Below are 6,916 nucleotides of genomic sequence, written 5' to 3'. Positions count from 1 at the left end.
TTTAGGCTGCAGTGAGCTGTGATTGCGTCATTGCACTCCAGCCTGGGCAACAGAGCAAGATGATGTCTCCAAAAAAAAAAAAAAGAGCCTTCCCGCTGCCTGCGGCCCCGCGCCGGTACTCAGAGCGCCTCTCCTGGCGCTAAATTTAAAAACGTAACACGAACAGCAGGCTGGTCGCGGAAACCAAAGGAAACTAGGCCCGCGGGCCTCCTCCCGGGCTCTGCCTGCCCCTCTGCGCGCCGTGCCATCTGGAACAGACCCTTCTCCCGCCATTTTCGGCGGGACTGGGAGGCTGAGGCCAGCGGCGCCCCGGAAGAGGCGGGCGGCATGGCCGCCGGCGTGGACTGCGGGGACGGGGTTGGCGCCCGGCAGCACGTGTTCCTGGTTCCAGGATATTTAAAAGATGCTTCAAAGATGAAAAGTGGGCTTATGTTTGTAAAACTGGTTAACCCGTGTTCAGGAGAAGGAGCCATTTACTTGTTCAATATGTGTCTACAGCAGCTGTTTGAAGTAAAACTTTTCAAGGAAAAACACCATTCTTGGTTTATAAATCAATCAGTTCAATCAGGAGGTCTTCTCCACTTTGCCACACCCATGGACCCTCTATTTCTGCTTCTCCACTACCTCATAAAGGCTGATAAGGAGGGGAAGTTTCAGCCCCTTGATCAAGTTGTGGTAGATAATGTGTTTCCGAATGGCATCTTGTTGCTGAAACTTCCTGGACTTGAGAAGTTACTTCACCATGTGACAGAGGAAAGAGAAATAGACAACAAGAAATATTACAAGTACAGCAAAGAGAAGACATTGAAGTGGCTGGAAAAAAAGGTTAATCAAACTATGGCAGCATTAAAAACCAACGGTGTAAATGTCAGTACCCGGGTGCAGTCAATTGCATTTTTCTCTGGTGACCGAGTTTCCACTGACAAGGAAGAGGATTACATTCGTTATACCCATGGTCTGATAACTGATTACATCCCTAAAGAATTAAGTGATGACTTATCTAAATACTTAAGGCTTCCAGAACCTTCAGCCTCATTGCCAAATCCTCCATCAAAGAAAATAAAGTTATCAGATGAACCTGTAGAAGCAAAAGAAGATTACACTAAGTTTAATACTAAAGATTTGAAGACTGAAAAGAAAAATAGCAAAATGACTGCAGCTCAGAAGGCTTTGGCTAAAGTTGACAAGGGTGGAATGAAAAGTATTGATACCTTTTTTGGTGTAAAGAATAAAAAAAAATTGGAAAGATTTGAAACTTTGAAAATAAAATCTAGCCAAAATATTTGCATATTACATATTTCAATTTTGTCCTTCCTGACCCTTAATCACTACCTTTGATGGGGGGAAGGAAGAGGCCAATTTTGTGTTCTCTTAAACATTTCTTTGCATTTGGTTTTTGTGTTCCTGAATGAGATATGGGAAAGTAACTGTGTAACTTCATGGCTGTGACCTTTTGGAAGTCTCATCTGACGTAAGGAAAAGTAGTCATGTGAAGAGAATTAATATCTAGCATCATGATTTCCTCAATAAACTGACTTGTGACAACCTTAAAAAAAAAAAAAAAAGAAAAGAAAAAGAAAGAAACGTTTGTCTGTGTCAGGTTTATAGTATTAGTACAGCCTAAGGAAGAAGTATATTCAAGCCTTTCACAATATATGTCTCACCATACATTCCTTCATTGACCTCCAAAAAATAATCAATATGTATTAATACAAACAGAACATTTTAATGCTTTCTTTTAAGCCCATATACAGGCAGTCTAACTCTCTCCCAAATTTCTAAGAAGTATCAGGAAGCCTATGTCTCTGTGATTACTTTTAGCTCTGCTTCTAACGACCAATTTGCATTTGCTAACTCTTGCCAGCGTGAATAGATTCACACAAGGAGCTCATCTCCTGTTCTTGCATTCTCCATCTACCTCTTTTTTTTCTATTTTTACATTTTATATAACTCATAAAACAGTGTTTGTATAAAAATTCACACAAAGTTGCTAGAGAGCATACAATTTCCAAAAATGTCCTGGGTTTTAGTTACATTCAGTTTTCTAAGGATGCCCTCCAATCAATGGTAAAATGCAGATACGATGCGAGATTTCATATCTTTGGTAAAACTATTCTCATTATTTTGTATCCTCATAGTATTAACTCTGATTTCCACTTTGTGCAGGATCTGCTATTACTAGGATGTCAGAAAAACATTAAGGCTGGATCTATGAGAGGCAAGTGTTTCCAAACAGCAGTAATAGCCCGTTGACCCCCACCCCCACTTTATATATCTATACAGTCTTCTAAAGCCAGGCAGGGTGCAAGCTCACAACCTCCACTCAGGAGTCTCGAGATCCCTCTGGACTGGGCAAGAAGCAAACATTTGGGAGGAACCCTGGAAACGGAGTCCGTCTCTAAAGGAACCCAGTGGCCACGCTGTGGTGTGGTCGGGCCAGCACCTGTTACCGATTAAATAGCCAATCCATTCACTAAGTAGATCCCACCCGTTGGTTGGTTGATGATTGCTGCTAGTTGGTCCCCTCCCCAGTGAGAAAGACTGATGCACATCCTTTTACACAAGGTTTCCAGAGAAGCTAATTTTGCCAAAGTTTGGAGATGATGGAGATAATTTACTTTGGAGAAACAGAAATATCTGTAAAATAACATTTTAATTTCCTGTTTCTACAAAGTCTTGTAATCATTTCTGTAATTTGGCCTACAAACTCCTGTCCTGCTTTTCAGGCTTCTAGCTGTTCTGTCTCCCGGGCTCCATCCTTCATATAATTAAAATATCATATTTTCTTCTTTTTTCTTTTTTTTGAAATGGAGTCTGACTCCGTCACCTAGACTGGAGTGCAATGGCGCAATCTCGGCTCACTTAAACCTCTGCCTCCCAGGTCCAAGCAATTCTAATGCCTCAGCCTCCCGAGTAGTTGGAATTACAGGCACCTGCCACCACACCTGGCTAATTTTTGTATTTTTAGCAGAGATGGGATTTCACCATGTTGGCCAGGCTGGTCTCAAACTCCTTGCCTCAAATGATCTACCCACCTCAGCCTCCCAAAGTGCTGGGATTACAGGCATGAGCCACCATGCCTGGGGCCCCTTAAAAAGTCCTATTGTCTTATACAGAAAGATTGAAGTCACTGCAATCTTATTCAAACTCATCTCAAGGCCTCCCTATACACAGTTGAAGAGCCAGAAGAAACTTTGAAATCATGGCTGCTTGGGTCAGCCACAGCACATTTTCAGAACACAGACAAATCTTTCCCCATTTTTAGTCACAAGGTAGATTGTAAGGCACAAAGAATGACTTCCTGATTATCAGAACAATCAAATAATAAAAGCAGTGCCCAGAGAAAATTATTATGTGCCACAGTTGAAAATGCTGTGAAATGGTAAATAACAATCTCCTGGATAAAGAGCCTAGAATGAGATTATATTTTAGAAATCTGAAGTCATCCTCAATAATAAATTTCTTACTTGGTGTGTGTGTGCATTTCCATGTGTTTTTATTTATGTTTTTACATCATTAAAATTTTTTCCACTTCAGCAAGTGCATCATTGATAATGTCTCTCAATTTTCTTTGTGATAGTTAATTTCCACAAAAGCAGTCATCAAATTATAACATAATTCTAAACTACATTCAATAGGCTAGATTCTAAAACTCTGGAAAGGTGTAAATATCTTTTTCCTTGAAAAGCATGCATATTCAATGTTTCTGACCCACTTTCCTCATCAAACTTCGAAGAGTGCAGATGAAAGAAGCTGAAAAGGTTAAACCCCTGAATACTCATTACTTTTACTTATTAATGAGAAATACATAAGTGAATTTGTGACTTTCATGCTGTTTAAAACAGCCTTATTAAAGAGCCATAATTTGTGTGTTTGTGTGTGCTTGTGTTGGTACTCGCCATAAGTTGCATTTGAAGTACTCTTTGATGACATCAGTGGCCTGACACTCCTTGCCATCATCCATCACTTCTACACAACTGCCACCAACCACTTTACAGAACTCTGTCAATTGCACAGAGGACTACCCATTCCTCTAGATTCTTGTTGTCATCAGTGTTAAGTTGGTTGATTCAGTCTTCAGCACAAAGGGCCTCCACCAACTTGACATACACAGGCTCATCACAGTTGATGCAAGCACACAAAGATAGGCTTGGCGCTTGTTTAAGACTTTGGCAGCTTTGAGAATTCCATGTGCTAGGCCATCATGGATAAGGGTGGTCTTCAGCACCTCTTGTAAAGCAGTATTAACGTCCATTATACCTCCAGCAGTAATGCCTTCCTCGGCCATGGCAGTGGCTTACCCGTGAAGAGGGATCTTGAACGTACCTGAAACTCCACCACCACACGACTGGGTGCTGGCAGGGAAAGAAGACGTATAATTTACATATCTTGAAATTTGTTCATCATAGTACAATGATTTCTTATAAATTTATACAACCACCACTCTTCACTTAAAAAATATTTTCATCACTCCAAAAAAGTTCCTACTCTCAGCTCCAGGAAACAATTGATATTTTTTTTTTTGGTCTGTATAACATTTGCCTTTTCTTTAGGTTTCTTGTAAATGAAATTATATAAAATAGTCTTCTGTGTCTGGCTCCTTTCACTTAACATAATGTTTTAGGATTCATTCATGTTGTAGCATGTATCGATAGCCATTCCTTTTATTGCTGAATAGTAGTTCACTGTGTAGATAATATATCACATTGTATTTATCCACTTATTAGTTTGTGAACATCTGGATTGTTTACACTTTTGGCTATAATACATAATGCTGATCTGAACATTCATGTGCAAATTTTATATGAGTGCATGTTTCCAATTCTCTTGGATATATGTCTGAGTGGAATTTCTGAATTAAATATAGAAAAAGATTCTATATTTACCTTTTTGAGGAACTGCCAAACTGTTTTCCATAGAGTTGCACTACTTTTGCATTCCCAACCAGCAATGTATGAGATTTCCAATTTCTACATACATCTTAGCAAAACTTGATATTGTCTATTATTATAGGCATTTTATAGGTATGTAATAATAGTGTGTAGTTTTATTTTGCATTTCTCTAATGATTAATAGTGTTAAGCATTTCTTCACAAACTTATTAGCCATTTTGTATTTTCTTTGTTAAATGTTTATTAAGGTCAGCTGTGGTGGCCCACACCTGTAATCCCAGCACTTTGGGAGGCCAATGTGGGTGGATCACCTGAGCTTAGGAGTTCCAGATGAGCTAACATGGTGAAACCCCATCTCTACTAAAAATACAAAAATTAACTGGGGCTAGAGAGATGGTTCACGCTTGTAATTCAAGCACTTTGGAAGGCTGAGGCGGGTGGATCACCTGAGGTCAGGAGTTTGAGACCATGCTGACCAACATGGAGAAACCCCATCTCTACTAAAAATACAAAATTAGCTAGGTGTGGTGGCACATGCCTGTAATCCAAGCTACTCGGGAAAGCTGAGGCAGGAGAATCGCTTGGACCTGGGGTGCGGAGGTTTTGGTGTGTCAAGATTGTGCCATTGTACTCCAGCCTGCACAACAAGAGCAAAACTCTGTCTCAAAAAACAAAACAAAATAAAAATTAGTCAGGTGTGGTGTGGTGCACATCTGTAACCCCAGCTACTCCAGAGACTGAGGCAAGAGAATCACTTTAACCCAGGTGGCAGAGGTTGCTGTGAGCTGAGATTGTGCCACTGCACTCCAGCCTGGGTGACAGAGTAAGACTCTGCCTCAAAAAAAAAAGTCTATACACATCTTTTGCCTATTTATATATTCTTTTTTTTTTTTTTTTTTTTTTTTTGAGAGATGAGGTCTCACTCTATTACACAGGCTGATCTCAAACTCCTGGGCCCAAGCAATTCTCCCACCCTAGCCTCCCAAAGTGCGGGGATTGCAGGCACGAGCCACCACACCCAGCTCTTTTGCCTTTTAGTTGAATAGTCTGTTTTCCAGTTATTGAGTTATAAGTATCCCTTATGTAGTCTGAATGCAAATAGTTTACCAGATATATTACTTGCAACACGTTCTTCCAATTTGTAGCTTGTCTTTTTATTTTTTAAAGACTCTTAGGCAAAACCTAAGAAAAAAATATAATGGACTCAATATTATGTGAAAAAGTATACTTAATCTCCTAATAATTTTATTCTTTTAAATCTTCAAACACAATACCAACAGAATTAGGAAACTGGAATTACAATTTACTCCCTAGAGAATGAACTATAGCACAGGAAAAGCTTTCTATTATAACATATTTTGACATGAGATTAGTGGTTTACAGGTAACTGGCTGAAGGAGAAGAGTTCTGATTTGTAGCATTTCCAATTTCCATGGTATAAATACTCCCCCAAGGAAAATTTTAAGATACTAGTGGTTTAACAACCAACTCAAAAAGTTTCCGAACATTTAGCTATTGACTCTAGAGAGCCAGAAAGAACCAGCTCTAGCATACTACTGAAAATTTATAATTGAACTGGTAGTAAGAAGTCTTAAAGAGAAATGAAAGAAGAAAAGGAAAGGGGAGGGGAGGGCAAGGGAGGGAAGCAGAGGGGAAGAAAGGGAAGTGGGGGAGAAAAGAGGAGGAGAAGGGAGAGGGAAGGGGGAGGAAAAAAAGAAAAGAAAAAGAAAGAAAGGAAGAAAGGGAGGGAGGGAAGGAAGGAGAAAAGGAAGGAAAATGGAAGGAAGAGAAGGAGGGAGGGAGGGAGGGAGGAAAGAGAGAGAGAAAGAAAGAAAAAAGTAAGAAAGGAAGAGAGAGAAAGAAAGAGGCATCTGCTTTGGAGGAATTTGCAGATTACCAAGAAAGATATTGCTGATCCTTTAAATAAAAATGAAAGGAAAATTCGTTTTTAAAAAACTGAGTCCACAGATTATAAAAACACATAAATTAGAAGCTCTACAAAGAATGAAAAGAAAAATAAAATC

At 39.6% G+C, this 6,916-nt stretch overlaps 2 pseudogenes; one reads left to right on the top strand and one right to left on the bottom strand.

Moving 5' to 3' along the window:
* The first annotated feature begins 300 nt into the window (after positions 1-300).
* LOC100402919 (ribonuclease H2, subunit B pseudogene) lies at positions 301-1,583 on the top strand (annotated as a pseudogene).
* Positions 1,584-3,850: 2,267 nt separating this feature from the next.
* On the bottom strand, positions 3,851-4,288 carry LOC100414481 (small ribosomal subunit protein eS12 pseudogene; annotated as a pseudogene).
* Between the last annotated feature and the right edge of the window lie 2,628 nt (positions 4,289-6,916).

The sequence above is a fragment of the Callithrix jacchus genome, chromosome 3 (genome assembly GCF_049354715.1).
Source record: "Callithrix jacchus isolate 240 chromosome 3, calJac240_pri, whole genome shotgun sequence".
NCBI lineage: Eukaryota > Metazoa > Chordata > Mammalia > Primates > Cebidae > Callithrix > Callithrix jacchus.
Note: the sequence above shows the minus strand (reverse complement) of the source record. Positions and strands in the feature narration are given on the sequence as shown.